The 20,391-nt window shown below is 43.0% G+C and overlaps 1 protein-coding gene across 3 annotated transcripts in view; it reads left to right on the top strand.

The window, feature by feature from the left end:
• CCSAP (centriole, cilia and spindle associated protein) overlaps positions 1-17,272 on the top strand; it is an 81,259-nt gene extending 63,987 nt beyond the window's left edge. For 2 of the 3 annotated variants that reach the window (XM_073671532.1, XM_073671531.1), the window contains exon 5: positions 13,424-17,271. The gene's annotated coding sequence lies outside the window, so the exon portion shown is untranslated. Of the gene's footprint in view, positions 1-13,423 lie in introns of all 3 variants that reach the window. The other variant, XM_073671533.1, reaches the window with a different exon arrangement.
• The last annotated feature ends 3,119 nt before the right edge of the window (positions 17,273-20,391 follow it).

The following is a 20,391-nucleotide window of genomic DNA, read 5'->3' as shown; positions in this document are numbered from 1 at the left end:
AACATGGCTCAGTGCTTCCCAAAGCTTCATTCTTTCATTATGGAGTCTGAAGGTGTCCAGTTGCAGCAGCAGGTTGAGCAGCCGCCATCCTCACCATCTCAGCGGCTGTCTGGGGAGCCCCAAAAAACGCATCGCGCACGTGGTTCTGGTATCCGGTCCTCAGGAAAACGGAGCTCGGGGTCTAGGTCTGGTCACCATACCTCTGGTAGAACGGACGAATCTGCAGCCTCTAGGGAAGGTCCCCCGGCTGAGAAGGGTCCTTCCTCCAATCCGGTACCAGCTGTTTTTTCTTCCTGAGCCGCCTGGGTAAGTGGTCTTCGAGTAAGTTCACTTAGTAATATGGTATCCCTTCTCCCCTTCTAAATTTTAACAGGGGAAGAAATGTAGCTCCAAGGCAAAGCATATACAGTGTGCGCTATGCAAGTCTCTTCTTCCTGACGGATACCCTAAAAAGCTATGTCAGTTATGCATAAACCAGACACTGGCAGAAGAGGGTCCTGCTCTAACTTCTGGTTTAAAAACCTTAGTTAAAACAGAGATTCACAAGGTCCTCTCCAAGAGAGTTAAAGAGAAAGTGAACTCGGACTGTGAGATCCCCTTAGTCTTGGATGACCCCCTATCCTCTCCCTATGAGTCAGATTCAGATGGTGCAGCTTTTTCCTCTGCTTCCTCCTCTGATAGTGGTGTGGGACAAAATTGCTTCCCCCTTGGTGAAGTGGACGGATTGATTAAAATGGTTCGGTCCACTATGGGCATCACAGAGGCCAGGCAGGAGAAGTCCATCCAGGACGTTGCGTTCGGGGGGCTGGGTCAAAGGAAGAGAAGGAGTTTTCCGTTGAACGAAAAAATTCAGGGCTTAATCCTTAGTGAATGGAAAAAAACGGAAAGGAAGGGCGCTCTACCTCCATTCTTCAAAAGGAAGTACCCCTTTGAGGAATCGGCCTCTTCCTCCTGGGAAAAATCCCCCAAGATAGACGTGGCCATTTCCAAAGCCTCTAAGAGTTCCTCCCTTCCGTTTGATGATATGGGAGCTCTTAAAGACCCCCTGCATAGGAAGGCTGATTCTTTCCTTAGAGGGACCTGGGAGACTTCGGCGGGAGCCCTAAAACCCGCGGTGGCAGCTACTTGCACCGCCAGGTCCCTAATGATCTGGCTGGACCAGCTTGAAGCCCATCTTAAAAACAATACCCTCAGGAAGGAAATCTTGGCGGACATGTCTCTTCTTCAGGGGGCGGCAGCCTTTCTGGCGGACGCATCGGCAGATTCTGTCAGATTAGCAGCAAGGTCGGCCGCCATGTCTAACTCGGCCCGGAGAGCCTTGTGGCTAAAATGTTGGCCGGGGGACATTCATGCGAGGACAAGACTCTGCGCTATCCCTTGTGAAGGGGAACATCTTTTTGGGTTGGTTCTGGATGAACTACTGGATAGAGCAAGTGACACAAAAAGGGGCTTTCCTAGCCTATCTGCCCCCACTTACAAACGTCCTTTTCAGAAAAGAATATTTCTACGTAATAAGCGCCAGAAGGGTCAGGATAAATGGGAAGACCGTAGACCGAAAGGTAAAGGGCTCCTGTTCGGATCCTCTTCTACTAGCCAAGGCCCCCGAAAACCGAGCCAATGACTCGCGGCCCAGGTAGGGGGGAGGTTATTGGGCTTCTTATCTGCCTGGACAAATATCTCTTCTAATAATTGGATCCTTGGTCTGGTAGGTTCCGGCCGGAGACTCAACTTTCAGCGAGTCCCTCGTGGGAGGTTCGTCCTGACACCAAACCGGTCCTCAACACGGGAGCAGATGGCCCTACAAGTGGAGGTTCTGAATCTGGTCCATAAGGCCGTCTTAGTGGAGGTCCCGATAGCAGAGAAGGGACTGGGGTTCTACTCACCGTTATTTTTGGTCACTAAACCTGACGGATCCTTTAGGTGTATTATTAACCTTAAGGCCCTGCATAAATTTTTGTTAATTCCCACCTTTAAAATGGAGTCCATTAAGTCTACTATAAAAATATTGTTTTCAGGCTGTCACATGGTAGTATTGGATCTAAAGGACGCATATTACCATATACCTATACACAGAAGCTTCCAAAAATACCTTAGAGTATCCTTGGTCATAGGGGATGAAATCAAACATTTCCAATTTGCGGCCTTGCCATTCGGTCTCGCTATAGCCCCTAGAGTATTTACGAAGGTGATAGCGGAGGTGATGGCTCATGTACGGGAACATAATGTGTTAATTATCCCTTACTTAGATGATTTTTTGATCGTTGGAGACTCAGCCTCTCAATGTGTCTCCCATCTTAAATTGGTCTCCTCTATTCTGGAAGGTCTGGGCTGGATCCTAAATCTGGAGAAATCCAGGGTAGTCCCTTCGAGAGTACAGCAGTTCCTAGGTATCATGCTAGACTCAGACCTCCAGATGTGTTTCCTTCCAGAAGCCAAAAAACAGAAGGTTAAAAGGCTGGTCGAAGGAGCTCTTGCGAACCCGGTCATGTCCCTTAGGGCTGCAATGTCCTTGCTTGGTACCCTAATATCTTGTCTGCCGGGTGGTAATGTGGGCACAGTACCACTCCAGAGTTTTACAGTGGGACGTCCTACAGAATGAGGTCTCGTTACGTGGGCACTTGGAGAGACGGATGTTCTTATCTCCTCGGTCTATTGACTCTCTACAGTGGTGGGTGAATTTAGAAAACTTGTCTCGAGGAGTTCCCTGGGTGGTCAGAATATCTGAAATAATTACAACTGACGCAAGTCTACATGGATGGGGAGCTCACTTGGGGGATATGATTGCCCAGGGGTTCTGGTCAGACGCTGAGAGAGCTCTTTCCTCTAATACTAGGGAACTACTGGCAGTTGATAGGGCTGTTGATCATTTCTTACCATTCCTTCACAATAAGAACATTAGGATCCTGTCCGATAATATAGCAGTAGCTTATATTAACCATCAGGGGGGTACTCGTGCTGGATCGCTAATGAGAGTGGCGGATCATCTCTTTCAGATCTCTGAACACCATCTCCTCTCTTTAACAGCCCTCCACATCAAAGGGAAAGAAAATTCAAAGGCAGACTTCTTAAGCCGTAATTTTTTAAGGCAAGGTGAATGGGAACTAAAACAGGACATTTTTTCCCTATTAGTCCGGTGGTGGATCTCTTCGCCACAAAGCAAAACCGGAAGACAAAGGTTTTTTGCTCCCTAGATCCGAGAGAAAGGCCCCTGACAGTAGACGCTCTCCAGATCCCTTGGAACTTCAGTCTGGCCTATGCCTTCCCACCGTTAAACCTTCTGCCTATGGTGCTAAGAAAGATCAGAGAGGACAAGGCAAGGGTCCTCTTGATCGCCCTCTTTTGGCCCAAAAGACCCTGGTTCTCATGCCTGAGGAACATGTCCATCTCGGACTCTTGGGTCCTGCCCGAAGTTCCGGATCTCCTCAGCCAGGGTCCAGTGCTCCATCCGCGAGCTCCGGGCCTCCACTTGACGGCGTGGAATTTGAGAGGTCCCTGCTAGAACTAAAGGGGTTTTCCCAGAGTCTAGTATCTACTTTATTACGTAGTAGAAAGCCTGTCACTACCAAAATTTATGCAAAAATTTGGAACAAGTTTTTATCTTTTTCTAAATCTTCAGTGGATAAGGGAGCGCCATTTGGGAAGATTTTAGTGTTCCTACAAAGGGGCTTCGAGCTGGGGTTAGAAACGAGCACTTTGAAGGTCCAAGTGTCGGCACTAGGTGCTCTCTATAACTGTGTCCTCGCAGAAGACTATTGGATTTCCCGCTTTATAAAAGCGGTAGGTAGGTCCAGGCCGGTTACCAAAACTAATTTCGTTCCATGGGGCCTAAACCTGGTTCTGAAAGCGTTAGCTGGGTCACCCTTTGAGCCGATAGATTCTGTATCCCTGAGATCTATTTCCCTCAAAACAGCGTTTCTTGTAGCCCTAACATCTGCTAGGAGGATTGGTGATATTCAGGCTCTGTCCTCTGGCCCTCCCTTCAGGTCCTGGACGACAGAATAATTCTTAGAGCAGATCCAGCATACTTGCCTAAGGTAGCTTCCCGGTTTCATAGACTTCAGGAAGTAATATTACCCTCTTTTTGCCCGAACCCTAGTAATCAAAGAGATGCAGATTTCCATGCTTTAGATGTGAGAAGGTGTGTGGTAAGGTACCTTGCTGTCACTCAGCCCTTTAGGAGAGAGAGTTCCTTGTTTATCTCCTATCAGGGGGTTAGGAAGGGGCTCAAGGTCTCTAGATCCACCATAGCTAGATGGATTAGGGAGGCCATTACGCTAGTCTATGTATCCAGCGGAGAGGAAGCACCGCGTGGCCTGAAAGCTCACTCTACCCGGGCGGTGGCAACCTCATGAGCAGAGAGGTCTCGCGTCTCAATGGAGGACATATGTAAGGCAGCTACCTGGTCTTCTCCATCTACCTTCTATAAGCACTATAGACTAGATCTGGGTACTTCGTCTGACCTCACATTTGGGAGAAGGGTGCTCCAAGCGGTGGTCCCTCCCTAGAATCTTCATCTCTGCAATTCTCTCGTGGTGCTGTCATGGTCGACCGATAAAGAGATTAGTTACTTACCGGTAACGGGATTTCTTGGAGACCATGACAGCACCCTTATATTTCCTCCCTTCACCCCTTTTTGGGAGCACTTCTTATCTGTTTTCATTCTTTATTCTCACACATTGGTGTTGTAAGAAAATGTATATACTGTTTGTTTCATGATTATGTTGCTATGTCTACTAACCGGGCGGTCCTCTCAATGATCTGTAATCCAAACTGAGGCGAGAGGGAGGGCCGCCCCCTTTTAAGCCTGTAGGTTTCCTGTCCTTGGTGGGCTGATTCCCTCTCTCGTGGTGCTGTCATGGTCTCTGAGAAATCCTGTTACCGGTAAGTAACTAATCTCTTTTACCACCAAAATTTAGTTTTAGCCCCAGATTTTACATTTTCACACTGAGAAATGGGTAAAAATGACATCAAAATTTGTCCCATAGTTCCTGCTGAATGTAGAAATGCCCCATATGTAGCTGTACAGTACTGCTTAGCCACTCGGTCAGATCCAGGAGGGACGAAGCGCTTTTTGCCTCCTGGAGCGCAGATTTTCCTAGTTTGCGGACTCCATATGCACAGCCCCTATGTGCTAGAAGAGCAGAATTCCCCAGAAGTGACCACATTTTGGAAATTTATACCCCTTTGTGGATTTATCTACAGGTGTAGTGATGATTTTGACTCCATGGATGTTTTCCAGAAACCAAGCAGCAGTGGATGTTGCCAAGTGAAGATTGCAAACTGCCGTTGCAGTGACCAGTACGTTATGCCCAGCTTGTGCTTCTGGAAACATGAACCCATAAATTAGGCGGGCTCTCATTGCTACAGAAATGCAAAACATGTGGACGCTAACTGCGGTTTAGGCACACTCGGGCTCAGAAGGGAGGGGGCATTTGGATTTGGAAGCACTGAATTTCTTTTGGAGGGCGAGGTGCCATTTCGTTTTTCCAGAGCCTTTGTGCTACCAGTAATGTGGAAGTCCCTATGATGGACTTGAGTGGGGACTTGCTTTTTTTGTGAATGGAGTTGAAGCCTTTATTGGGAATATTTTAAATAACATTTGGAATCACATTTGTCCAGTGTTCTACGCTGAGCACTTTTATCGGGGTTTCCATCTAAATCTCCGAGTGACATGATTCAGATGAAACCCCCAAAGGATCTATTCACTATAATGAGGCAGCAGAGTTACTCTGGACTGCGCCTGGCCTCTGCTCAGCGTCGTCCTTTTCAGAGTTGTACAAAACTGTGGCTGACAGCACACATAATAAAAAGACAGACACCGCCGGATCATAGGTCATACGGAGTCACAGTGCCTCTATCTGCCTCATTATAGAGAATCTTTCGCCAGGGGTTCCGTCTTAATCACGTATTTCAGAGATTTACACGAAAACCCTGATCTTTAGGAGACAGAATGAACAAATCAACAGCAGGTGAAGAATTGGTTTTATTTTTTTATACACCGTACCTTGTGCACTAAGTCATTAGATGACTTTATTCTTCGGGTCGGTGCGATTACAGTGATACCAGATTTATATCGAGTTTTTATGATTGGCAGCTGTCACACATTAAAATGTTTTTTATTGTAAAAACAAATTTTTGCATCATATTTTCATAGCTATAATTTTTCCATATTTCTGCCGACAGAGTCATGTGACGGCTTGATTTTTGCGGGACACGTTGGTATTTTTATGAGAGGCAGAATTTTTTTGGATTTTTTTTACACCATTACGCATGCGGTAAAATTGATAAGGCAGGTTTCTTCTTTGGGTCACTATGATTACGGCGATACCACATTTATATATATTTTTTTAATGTTCTGGCGCTTTTGCACAATAAAAACTTATAGAAAAAATAACTATTTTTACATCGCTTTATTCTGAGAGCTGTAACTTTTTTATTATTTGGCTGACACAGGTCTATGGCAGCTTGTTTTTTGCGGGACAAGATGAGGTTTTCAGCGGTAACATTTTTATTTACATTTATCTTTTTGATCGCGTTTTATTCCACTTTTTGTTCAGTGGTATAATGGTAAAGCATCGTTTTTTGCATTGTTTTTCATTTTTTTTTAAGGTGTTTACTGAGGGACAGTTTTATAGGTAGAGTCCTTCTGTAACTGTTGACTTATGTGTTACTTTGTGACAAGGCCGGCTCCAGGTTTTTGTGGGTGCCGGGTGAAAGAGTCTCAGTGGGCCCCTTAAACATATAACACGATTTATGATGGACCGATACCGCAGAGAAATATATATATAGTACAATGCCAAAGATTTCACTTCTTACATTACATGAGTGATATCTATTGTAAATTCTACAATAGCTCAGAAACCTGCGAATCCTCACAGCGCATAGTGCAGACCAGACAGCATAGTCCTCCATACGGAATGCTGGGCCCCTATATAATGTCCTCCATACGGAATGCTGGGTCCCCATATAATGTCCTCCATGCATAATGCTGGGTCCCCATATAATGTCCTCCATGCATAATGCTGGGTCCCCATATAATGTCCTCCATGCATAATGCTGGGCCCCCATATAATGTTCTCTATGCATAATGCTGGGCCTCCATATAATGTTCTCCACGCAGAATGCAGGCCCCCCCATATGATGCCCCCATGCAGAATGCTGGGCCATTAAAAAAAACCTCTTCTCACCTGCTGCCGCTGCTCTCATAGTTGCCGCTGCTCCGCTCCGGACTCCTCAGCCGCGTCACCGTCTTCCCGCTCTCTGCGCTGTGACTGCTCAGCAGAGGGCGCAATGGAAAGACGTCATCGCACCCTCTGACCTGAGACGTCAGTCAGGAGCCGCGGAAGATACAGGATCTACGTAGGCACGAGGAGAGGTATTTTGCTGGGGCCTGAGTAAGCAGGGGGATGGAGGGGTTGCAGGGCGCTGGCATCTGACTCCTCAGCTCACAGGTCCCATAGCGCGCTGGGGTGCCCGACGGCGAGTGGCCTCCCCGCCTGCTCAGGGCCCCAGCAATTGCCCGGGTGCTGACGCTGGGCCTGCTTTGTGATGTCTTTATTGTTTGTAGATGTCCTCCACCTCCACTTTGCTGGCATCTGATTCAGCCATGGGCCCATCCATCTGGTCCGACAAGAGTCAGACTCCTCTCATCAGTCCATAAAACTTTTCAAAAAGCTGTCTTAAGATACTTCTTGGCCCAGTTTTGACGTTTCAACTTCTGTGTCTTTTTCAGTGGTGGTCAGGTTTCAGCCATCCTTACCTTGGCCATGTGCAGTGGTGTACCGCCAATGGTGGCAGGTCACACCACTGCTATGGGGCCCTTGAGCCGGAGGGCCCCGAAGCAGCGGAGGAGCAAGGATAGGTATTGTATTTACGGTGGGTGGGGGGATTGCGGCGGAGCGGGGCACACGCAGTAGCCGCTGCTGCAGCCACCACGAGTGCCTGCTGCTAAAGGATAATAAATATTCCATCTTCTCCATGGAAGAATTAATATTCATTCTCTTTAGTAGCGGGCACAGATGAGCGCTGAGCCGCAGCTCCTGCTGACAGTGCCCGCTACTAAAGAGAATGCACATTCACTCTTCTCCACGCCCATAGTCCTGGCGTGCAGAGAAGTGAATATGCCGGCAGCTCACATCAGCGCCTGAGAGCGCGATCTGCTCAGATGCCGACGTAAGCTGCTGGCAGACGGGACGCAGCGCTGGAGCAGAGGTAAGGAAGGTGAGTATAAGTGTTTATTTTTTATGTGTGCAGTGATGGGGCCATACATACTAGGATTGGGGGATGAGGTATGCCATATGTACCAGGATTGGGGGATGAGGGGTGCCAATCATACCAGGATTGGTGATGAGGGAGCAATGTGTACCAGGATGGGGAAATTTACCAATAGCTGCTTCATTTCCCACCCTAGGCTTATACTCGAGTCAATATGTTTTCCCAGTTTTTTTGTGGTAAAATTAGGTAACTCGGCTTATTTAAAATATACGGTATTTTAAAATTAGTGAGTACGTGGTGCCCGTAATACTGCAAGACTGTTGGGTGCATTATACTATATGGGGGCTGCATTTTACTCAAGGGGATGTGTAATATACTGTATGGAGGACTACACCGCGTGCAGAATTATTAGGCAAATGCGTATTTTGATCACTTTGATACTTTTTATACATGTTGTCCTACTCCAAGCTGAATAGGCTTGAGAGCCAACTAACAATTAAGTAAATCTGGTGATGTGCATCTCTGTAATGAGGAGGGGTGTTGACTAATGACATCAACACCCTATATAAGGTGTGCTTAATTATTAGGCCACTTCCTTTCCTTTGGCAAAATGGGTCAGAAGAGAGATTTGACGGGCTCTGAAAAGTCCAAAATTGTGAGATGTCTTGCAGAGGGATGCAGCAGTCTTGAAATTTCCAAACCTTTGAAGCGTGATCACCGAACAATCAAGCGTTTCATGGCAAATAGCCAACAGGGTCGCAAGAAGCGTGTTGGCCAAAAAAGGCGCAAAATAACTGCCCATGAATTGAGGAAAATCAAGCGTGAAGCTGCCAAGATGCCATTCGCCACCAGTTTTGACATATTTCAGAGCTACAACGTTAGCTCAAGGTATCCGATATTCAGAGACATGGCCAAGGTAAGGAAGGCTGAAAAACCACCACCTTTGAACAAGAAACATAAGATAAAATGTCAAGAATGGGTCAAGAAATATCTTAAGACTGATTTTTCAAAGGTTTTATGGACTGATGAAATGAGAGTGACTCTTGATGGACCAGATGGATGGGCCAGAGGCTGGATCAATAAAGGGCAGAGAGCTCCACTCCGACTCAGACGCCAGCAAGGTGGAGGTGGGGTACTGGTATGGGCTGGTATCATCAAAGATGAACTTGTGGGACCTTTTTGGGTTGAGGATGGAGTGAAGCTCAACTCCCAGACCTACTGCCAGTTTCTGGAAGACAACTTCTTCAAGCAGTGGTACAGGAAGAAGTCTGTATCGTTCAAGAAAAAGATGATTTTCATGCAGGACAATGCTCCATTACATGCATCCAACTACTCCACAGCGTGGCTGGCCAGTAAAGGTATAAAAGAAGAAAAAATAATGACATGGCCCCCTTGTTCACCTGATCTGAACCCCATAGAGAACCTGTGGTCCATCATAAAATGTGAGATCTACAGGGAGGGAAAACAGTACACCTCTCGGAACAGTGTCTGTGAGGCTATGGTGGCTGCTGCACGCAATGTTGATCTTAAACAGATAAAGCAAATTACAGAATCTATGGATGGAAGGGTGTTGAGTGTCATCATAAAGAAAGGTGGCTATATCGATCACTATTTTTTGGGGTTTTTGTTTTTGCATGTCAGAAATGTTTATTTCTAAATTTTGTGCACTAATATTGGTTTACCTGGTGAAAATAAACAAGTGAGATGGGATTATATTTGATTTTTATTAAGTTGCCTAATAATTCTGCACAGTAATAGTTACCTGCACAAACAGATATCCTCCTAAGATAGCCAAATCTAAAAAAAAAACACTCCAACTTCCAAAAATATTAAGCTTGGATATTTATGAGTCTTTTGGGTTGATTGAGAACATAGTTGTTGATCAATAATAAAAATAATCCTCTAAAATGCAACTTGCCTAATAATTATGCACACAGTGTATGGGGAGTGCATTATATTCTATGGAGGTCCATGGGAAGTTCATTTACTATATGGAGGATTATGAGGGGCACATTATACTATATGGAGGATTATCGGTGGCGTATTATACTATGTGGAGCCATTATAATATTTTGAGGGCTATGTGGGGGTGGCAATTATACTGTATGAAAGCAATTATACGGTGTGAAGGTTTGTGTGGGGTCCATCATACTGTTTGGAGGACTATGTGGGGCCATTATACTGTATGGAGGGCTAGTGAGCGCCATTATACTGTATGGAGGTCTAGTGAGGCCCATTATACTGCATGGAGAGCTGTGTGGGGGTCACAGTTGAGGGATCATACTGTGTTAGGGTCACCATACTTTGCCTTGGGAGTTGAAGTGGGGTACAATAGGGTCATTATAATGTGTATGTGGAGGCATGCACCATGGGGGGTATCGTACTGTGTTTTGGGGCACTTTTATTGGCATTATACTTTATGGGGGCAATGAAAGAGGAATCTAGGACTTCAGCAGGAGAAAAATTGTTATGTTAGGCTGTGTGCCCACGATGCGTTTTTTAAGTGTTTCCGCAGCGGCAATTCTGCTGCAGAAACGCTTAAAAAAACGCATGGTAGAAGGCCTGCCATGCTCCCCAATGATAATCCGCATGTGCTGTGCACATGCTGCGGAAATTTCCGCTGCGGATTCTCATTGCGGAAAAAAACGCAGCACTACCAATTATTTAGCGGAAGCACTGCGTTTTCGCCGCCATTGACTTGCATTGGAACGCATGGATTACGCATCACTGGATCTGTACATGCGGAATCCATGTGTTTCAATGTGCGGATGGTACCCGGGTCTGGAGGAGGAGACTATCTTCCAGACCCGGGTACCATAGAACCTGTAAAAAAAAGAATAAAATAAAAAATAAATATTATTCTTACCTTTTGATGGCCCCCGGTGTGCTCGTCTTGGCTTGCCAGCAGATCGCGGTGGACTGAAGGACCTGCGCTGATGTCATTTAGTCATGTGACGGCAGGTTCTTCAGTGTAGTGTACCGCGAGCTGACTGCAAGCCAGGACGGATCAAATAAAGACTCCGGGGGCCATCAGAAGGTAAGTATAGATTTATTTTTTACCATTCTTTTACGGTCACAGTATATAAATCCATGCCGGTTGCATGGATTTATATAGTGTGACCAAGTCGTCAAGCACTTTCCAAGTGATGCTAAAATCGCTTGGAAAGCGCTTGTCAACCCACATGCGGAAATGCATGTGAAGAACGCTTCACTTCCGCATGTCCCTGGCAGGAAAAACGTATGTACAATCCGCATGTGCAATCCACATGCGTTTTTTTCTGCCAGGGAGATGCAGAAAAGCTCAGGAAAAAATCCGGAGCGTTTCTGCATCGTGGGCACATAGCCTAAAGTCTGTGTCGAAGAGAAGCAGATCTCACAAATATTTATTTATTCGTGGGGGGGAGGGGGTCAATTAGATGTTCTGCTATGGGGCCCCATTAATTCTATGTATGCCCCTGGCCATGTGTCTGAGCACTGAACACCTTAAACTTCTGAGAACTTCAGGGAGGTTGTAGTTCTTTAATATGACAGCACTGGTGGAGGACTACTTCCTGATTCCATCACATTAGATGCTTCTCAAATCTTTCGCAGTTAGTGTGTGTTTCTTTATGTGACCTTGTTGAGTATTTGTAATAAAACTTTTTTGATGGTTGTGTGATCACGCCCCAATATCTCAGCAATTTCAAGAGTGCTGCATTGGATCCCTCTATAAGACTTTTAACAATTTTCAACTTTTCAGTCAGTCGATTCTCTTTTGGCCCATTTTGCCTGAGGAAAACAAGCGGACTAATAATTCTGCAAACTTTGATAAAGGGTGCTTTTATTCTTAGGCCTCACCCTCCCTCATTACACAAATACACATTACCTGATTTGTTTCATCCAATAAGCAGTCAAGTTTATACGGTTTTGCAGTTGGAAGATAATGCATAAAGAATTGCTATGGCCAAAATACTTGCCTAATAATTCTGCACACAGTGTAAGCGCAGAGACCTGCCCAGTTCCAATGCGTTGCCCTCCTGGATTTCTTCTACCCGGTCCAGTTGATTATGTATTGAAAGGTCTCTCCCCATGTACAAACTGGGGCGAGGAGAAGCTGGCCGGGGACTGCATCAGACTTGTCATGTCTCTCCGTATAGTCCCTGGCTGGCTTCACTCTCAAATGCTGTAGTGTTTCAGAGGATAACCTACAGAGCTGCAGTCACGCTTCCAGGTTCTCACTTGTGTTGCCTAATAACAGTTTCCAGTTCTAAAATGTTTATTCTGATAATCTAAACATCATGTTAACCCCTTTACCCCCGAGGGTGGTTTGCATGTTAATGACCGGGCTAATTTTTACAATTCTGACCACTGTCACTTTATGAGGTAATTACTCTGGAACGCTTCAACGTATTCCCCTGATTCTGAGACTGTTTTTATCATGACATATTGTACTTCATGATTGTGGTAAAATTTCTTCAATATCACTTGCGTTTACTTGTGAAAAAAACAGAAATTTGGCGAAAATTTTGCAATTTTCAAAATTTTAATTTTTATCCCTCCGTCACATACAATAGGCCTGACAGGCACATCTCTTTTATTTGGCGGGAGTTTTGAAATGTTTGTATTTCAGAGTTATTAGTTTTATGTTAAGTAAATGGGTTTTTTTTGCACCTGATTATGTGTAGTCTCTTTTATTACATCCCTATGAAGGTCACTGATCACTTTTAGAGCACTGAAATTGCAAACATTAGATATTATAGGTATTTTTCTAGCCTGCGCCTGACAGTCACATTGTATGTGACGGAGGGTTAAGCCCTTAAATCAGAGAGATATGTCACACAAAATAGTTAATAAATAACATTTCCCACATGTCTACTTTACATCAGCACAATTTTGGAACCAATTTTTTTTTTTTTATTAGGGAGCTATAAGGGTTAAAAGTTGACCAGCGATTTCTCATTTTTCCATCGAAATTTACAAAACCATTTTTTTTTAGAATGTTCACATCACATTTGAAGTCTCTTTGAGGGGTCTTTATAACAGAAAATACCCAAAAGTGACACCATTCTAAAAACTGCACCCCTCAAGGTGCTCAAAACCACATTCAAGAACTTTATTAACCCTTCAGGTGCTTCACAGGAATTTTTGGAATGTGGAAGAAAAAAATTAACATTTAACTTTTTTCACAAAAATGTTATTTTAGACCCATTTTTTTTTTATTTCCGCACAGGTAACAGGAAAAAATGGACCCCAAAATTTGTTGTGCAATTTCCCATGAGCACGCAGATTCTCCATGCGTGGGGAAAAACCACTGTTTGGACGCACTGCAGACCTCAGAAGAGAAGGAGCGCCATTTGACTTTTTGAATGTTAAATTTCTTGAATAGCGGACGCCATGTTGCGTTTGGAGAGCCCCTGATGTGCCTAAACAGAGGAATCCCCCACAAGTGACACCATTTTGGAAACTAGACCCCTCGGGGAACTTATCTAGATGTGTGGTGAGCACCTTGAGCCCCCAGCTGCTTCACAGACGTTTAGAACATTGAGCCGTAAAAATAAAATTTTCACATTTTTCCCACAAAAATGTTTTTCAGCCTCCAATTTTGCATTTTCATAAGGGTAACAGGAGAAATTGCACCATGCAATTTGTTGTGCAATTCCTCCTGAGCACACAGATACCCCATATGTGGGGGAAAACCACTGTTTGGGCGCATGGCAGAGCTCGGAAGAGAAGGAGCGCCATTTGACTTTTTGAATGTAAAATTTGCTTGAATAATTAGCGAATGCCATGTTGCGTTTGGAGACCCCCTGATGCGCCTAAACAGTGGATTCCCCCACAAGTGACACCATTTTGGAAACTAGGCCCCTCAGGGAACTTATCTAGATGTGTGGTAAGCACCTTGAACCCCCAGGTGCGTCACAGAAGTTTAGAACATTGAACCATAAAAATAACATTTTCACATTTTTCCCACAAAAATGTTTTTCAGCGCCCAATTTTGAATTTTCCTAAGGGTAACAGAAGAAATTGCACTATGCAGTTTGTTGTGCATTTTATCCTGAGTAAGCAGATACCCCATATGTGGGGGAAAAATGTGTGCGGGCGCGATTGCCATATGACCTAATAATACGTCATTGGTCCAATCGGCCCAGGTCACCATGCCGTACTATTAGGTCATATGTCAGAAAGGGGTTAAGCAGGTGGTTGTACAAGCTTGCACTTTATCAATATTCAATTTAATCTCCTTCCTCCTGCCCTTAGCATTGTGATTGACAGCCAATACCTTCCTGAAATCTGGTGAGCAGAGCCATCTATTTTGCAGCCTCATTAAATCAGTGACTGTATAGTTTGACCTGTAAAATGCTGAATGTTCAAAAAGGATTAAAGTCCTGGGATAGATTTGCAAATCAAGTACACCATAATCATGAGGGCCAGGTGATATATTCCATGATGCATACAGGTTGTCTCGTTTGACTTAGTAAACGATGCTCTTTAAACACTTCACAACACAAGACGTATAGTTACATCATATGTCGTGTAGCCCCCTTTTGATTTGGGTTCTGGTGCTGAGCCCGCATCTTTTCCGGCAACATGACAGCTGATTTGTTCAGCTGTCATGTGCCCCTAACAGCTGCAGGTCGAATCACAATCCACCCGTGGCTGTTAACATGTTAAATGCCGCTGTCAATATCTGACAGCGGCATTGAACATGCTCTTGCCAGAAGCCCGTCACTATCCCCACCCATCAGCACCCGTCACATGATTGCAGGGTATCGGTGGGTTGGCATGACAACCGGGGGTCTGCAGAAGACCCCCGTGCTTGTCACTGCCAATCTGCTATGAGTACCGCCCAATGGCCGTCGTTCATAGCAATGATGATTTCTGCTACACACAGCTTGTGCTATATATAGCACAAGCGACCGGAAAATTGCAGCTTCAAGTCTCCTAAGGAGACTATTGAAGGAGGTAAAAAGTAGAAAAAAAAAAATGTTTTTAAAAAAATCTAAAATCACCCCCCTTTCGCCCCATTCAAAATAAAACAAAAAATATCAAAACTACACATTTGGTATCACTGCGTTCAGAAACGCCCGGTCTATCAAAATATAAAAAGAATGAATCCGATAAGTAAACAGCATAACAAGAAAAAAATTCAAAATGCCAGCATTACGTTTTTTTGGTCGCCACAACATCGCAATAAAATGCAATAGCAGGCGCTCAAAACATTGCATTTAGCCCAAAATAGTATGAAAAAAAAACGTCAGGTAAAAAATAAGCCCTTACCCAGCCCCAAATCCCAAAAATTGGAAACACTACAGGTCTCGGAAAATGGCGCTAATGTTTTTAGTATTTTTTGCAATCGTAAAATCGTTTTTTGCAAATGTATTTTTTTTTTTCCACCACTTAAATAAAAAAGAACCTATACATGTTTGGTGTCTGCAAACTCAATGACCTGGAGAATCATAATGGCAATTTTTTCCCCCCATTTTCTAGTACACTATATGGTAAAATTAATGGGGCCGTTCAAAAGTACAACTCATCCTGCAAAAAACAAGCTCTCACACAGCCATATTGGTGGAAAAATAAAGTTTAGGTATAGGTTCGGTACAAAATTTTTGTATTTCTGAAAAAATAAACTAATCACAAAAGCCAAAAACTGTATAGTAAGCTACTATGTGTGAATGGAAATGCATACATACTATATCGACCTGCTACAAAATGATAGGCATGGTCAGTATGAATGCACTCTATGGTAAAGTTTACACAGGGCATAAAATGTTAAATGCAAAAGCTTTCTCAAAATGTCCATGTTGCTGTAATCTCGACATCATTAGAGGCCTGATTACAATGAAAGTTCACAGAGCATGCCCAGAATGCACTGGCATAGAAGTCTATCATATCCGGACTTCCTATAGTCCATGTGGTTGCTGTAAAGGCATGAAGATGTTGAACTTCACATAAGATCTGTTTTAGACGTGCTTGGGAAATTAATACAGCACAACTTTCGTTGGGCTGTGTGTAAGTAAACCAGAAATTCTGCTTAGTACACCTAAGTTTAATTAGTGTCACAAAGAAAAACCTTCACAACGAAATATGTAGCCAATAGGAATTAAGGGGCATGAACAGAAGTGTGAAACGTCACCCAGCAGTGTTATTTGATCACCGTGACACAGGAGTTATGAGACAAGGTGACTTCACAGAAACAATGTCTGAAGCGCTGTGGAATTAATGGCGCTATATAAGCGAGTAAAATAAATAAATAACAATATGGAGTCTGTTCTCTCACAAGCATATCTCTAAATAAGGTGACCATCAAATGTCAGGTACATAATATAGGATGGTCTAAAATTGGAAAAATACTGGATTAGGAAAAAAATGGTATGCATCAGGAAAACGAAAGGCCACACATTCCTTTCATGAATTTATGCTCCATTTGACATAACAGATCTTTGTGTTCTTGTAGGTTTTTGCTTGTGTGAGGCCAAATACAATTGTTTGATCACATTAGCACTGCAACGTTTCTGTATATCACATTGTGAACTATCAAGGTTCTGTTTATGACTGTCATTTTCTTTTTCAATTTGTTGTGTTTTTGTAATTTTGCCCTACACCTGTAACCACACGAATGATAAAAACTTTGCTGTGTTTAATCAGTGAATTAGTTTTACTTTTGAGTTGAATTGTTCTTTGGTCCATGTGCGGTCTGTTTTTTATGGACCTAATGAATAAGCCCTTAGGAAAAATCTTCGAAGAATTAGGCCGAAGTAGTGCACTGTGCAATGTTTTCATCACGGACCAACAGTTCATGCATAAAATGGCACACGTGAATTCCCCATTTACTTTAATGGATCAGGTAGAGTGCCATTCTATCTATACTCAGACCACACTTGCACATAAAAATAGTTCCTTTGAATACAGCTTTAAACGGTTATTTCCATATGTGAAATGTGTTGTAAAAGTATGACAGTAGTCATTTTTTTCCCACAAATTTTTAATATTGTAATGTGTTTTTTATAGTAATTTATTATACACAAAACAATTGACCAATAAAAACAACTCAGTAAAGATGATTTCGTGCAACTGTATTGTTTATATACTTGAGTTATTTCACATATTCTGCCGTCGGATACATTTGCCTCAGTGCATTAGGCATTTCAAATACAAATTTTTTAGGCATGTATAGAAAAAAATGTTGCAGTAAAGAATACTTAAAAATCAACTATTAACACTTCGCATTTGGTTTAATTGATAAAAAAAATAGAAGTGAATGAACAAAAGAGAGATCTAAATCAATATTTGTTGCGACTGCCCTTTGCCTTCAAAACAGCATCAATTCTTCTCGGTACACTTCCACAGTTTTTGAAGGAACCATCCAAACATCTTACAGAACTAACCACAGATCTTCTGTAGATGTAACTAGAAGACAAAATAGGAGCACTCCATGGGGAAGTCCTGGTGATAAGAAACAGGGAAGAGTAGGTGGAATCTTCTCACCTAGTGGAGTTGTGCAGGTTAGGCACAACTCTGATGAGAGTAGTAGTGAAGTGGTATTCTTTATATAAACTGCTGCTCCACCCTTTGAAGACAACATAATGGCTCATTAAAACAATTACGAAAAAAAAAAATTTTTTGTCTTGTTTCCATGTTGAACGTATGGCTGTTTTGCCATAATTCTTCCATGAAGACCCCACTTCTGACCAGACTTCTTCGAGCAATACATGAAGCCAGCTGGATCCCACTGGTTTTTGCCAGTTAAGAAACGGTGGCACTGCTGTACGTCATCCAGTTTTTAGAGGGACGCAAGCATGATGTGTCTCTTATCTGCTGTACTGTTTTCCTGGCCAACTACTGCTTCTGTGGTGTGGTGCTGTGGTCACTGTGTATAACATGTGCCGTAGTTTCATAGTTTTGAACCCCTTCACCCCCGAGCCTGTTCTCACCTTCATGACTAGGCCAAATTTTACAATTCTGACTGGTGTCATTTTATGTGGTAATAACTCTGAAACGCTTCAACGGATCCAAGTGATTGAGAATGTTTTTTTCGTGACATGTTATACTTCAAGATAGGTAAAATATCGGAAAATTGGCAAAAATTTGGAAAATTTTACAATTTTCAAACTTTTAATTTTTATTCCCTTAAACCAGAGTTATGTGATACAAAATAGTTAATAAAAACATTTCCCACATGTCTACTTTACATCAGCACAGTTTTTTAAAAATTTTTTTTTTTTTTTTTATTTTTTAGAGGGGTTAAAAGTTGATCAGCAACTTCTCATTTTTCCAACCAAATTTACAAAACCATATTTTAGAGACCACATCACATTTGAAGTGACTTTGTCGGGCTATATGACTGAAAATACCTAAAAGTGACACCATTCTAAAAAACTGCACCCCTCAAAGTGCTCAAAACCATATTCAAGAAATGTATTAACCCTTCATGGGAATTAAAGCAATGTAGAAGGAAAAAATGAAAATTTTATTTTCTACTGAATTTTTTTTTTAGCCCCAACTTTTTTATTTTCACAAGGGTAACAGAAGAAAATGGAGCCAAAAACTTATGGGGTATTGGTGTGCTCAGGTGAAATTGCACATGTGGGGAAAAACTACTGTTTCTGAGCCAGGCCATGCACCCAAACGAATGAGTGATGTTTGGAATGCAGACTATGATGGAATGGTCTGTGGGCGTCATGTCACGTTTGGACAGCCTAAGAGTGGAACACCCCCCCCCCCCCTCACACACACACAAGTGACCCTATATTGAAATGTAGTGTTTTCCTTGTACAGTTGAAACCAGAATTTACATACACTATATATAAATATATGCATGTTTTTCTCAAAGCAAAAGATCTTGTGAAAATGATGGTGGAAGCTGGCGAAGATTGTCAATATCCGCAGTGAAACGAGTACTGTATCAACATGGGCTGAAAGGCCACTCTGCCAGGAAGAAGCCATTACTCCAAAAGAAACCCAAAAAAACAGATTAATGTTTGCAAATGCGCACAGGAACAAAGATCTTAATTTTTGGAGACATGTCCTGTGGTCTGATTAACCTAAAATTGAACTTTTGGGGCATAATGACGTTTGGAGGAAAAAGGGAGAAGCTTGGAAGCCTAAGAACACCATCCCAACTGAAACACGGGGTGGCAGCATCATGTTGTGGGGTTGTTTTGCTGCAGGAGGGACTGGTGCACTTCACAAAATAGATGGCATCATGAGAAAAGAAGATTATGTGGCAATACTGAAGCAACATCTCAAGACATCTGCCAGGAAGTTAAAGCTTGGGCGGAAATGGGTCTTCCAAATGGACAATGACCAGAAGCATACTGCCAAAATGGTAACAAAGTGACTTAAGGATAACAAAGTCAATGCTTTGGAGTAGCCAACACAAAGCCCTGATCTCAATCCTCTTGAAAATTTATGGGCAAAGCTGAAAAGACAGGTGTGAGCAAAGCAACCTACAAACCTGGATCAGTTACACCAGATTTGTCAGGAGGAATGGACCCAAATTGTGAGAAGCCTGTGGAAGAATATCCCAAATGACTGACCCAAGTCATTCAGTTTTAGGGGCAATGGTACCAAATACTAAAGAAATGTATATAAACTTTTGACTTTGCAGTAAGTAATAAAATGCCTTAAAAACATTCTCTCTCTCATTATTCTGCCATTTGGCAAATATTAAAAATTATGGTAATTCTAATTGACCTAAAACGGGAAAGGTTTATTCTGATTTTCTGTCAGATACTGTGAAAAACATGCATATGTATCTTTTTATATAGTGTATGTAAACTTCTGGTTTCAACTGTATGTGTTTATCCTAGTTTATCCTTGGGTATCACAAGAAAGAAGACAGACATCAAGTCAGCAGGGACAAGGAGGAGCATGGCAGATGTGACAACCTACATGGTGAGCTGCAACATGTGCTACATGTTCACAGATCGACCAGAAGCTGAAACCAACTTCACCTGCCAGAAGTGTAGACTACTGGCTCTTTTAGAAGAAAAGGTGCGGGGACTGGAAGAAAGAATTGCGACATTAAAACTCATCAAGGAAAATGAAGACTTCCTGGACAGAACAGAAGCGTCACTACTGGTCACGGAAAGCGTCAAAGAACCTCCAGAGGCAGACAAGTGGAGGCAAGTGACCAAAAGAAGCAAGAATACCATGGAGACACCACCAACCACACAACTGAGAAACAGATTCCAA

The sequence above is a fragment of the Phyllobates terribilis genome, unplaced genomic scaffold (assembly GCF_046119375.1).
Source record: "Phyllobates terribilis strain yellow unplaced genomic scaffold, ASM4611937v1 Scaffold_3__8_contigs__length_932513732, whole genome shotgun sequence".
Taxonomy (NCBI): domain Eukaryota; kingdom Metazoa; phylum Chordata; class Amphibia; order Anura; family Dendrobatidae; genus Phyllobates; species Phyllobates terribilis.
This window is presented reverse-complemented; position numbering and strand designations above follow the sequence as displayed.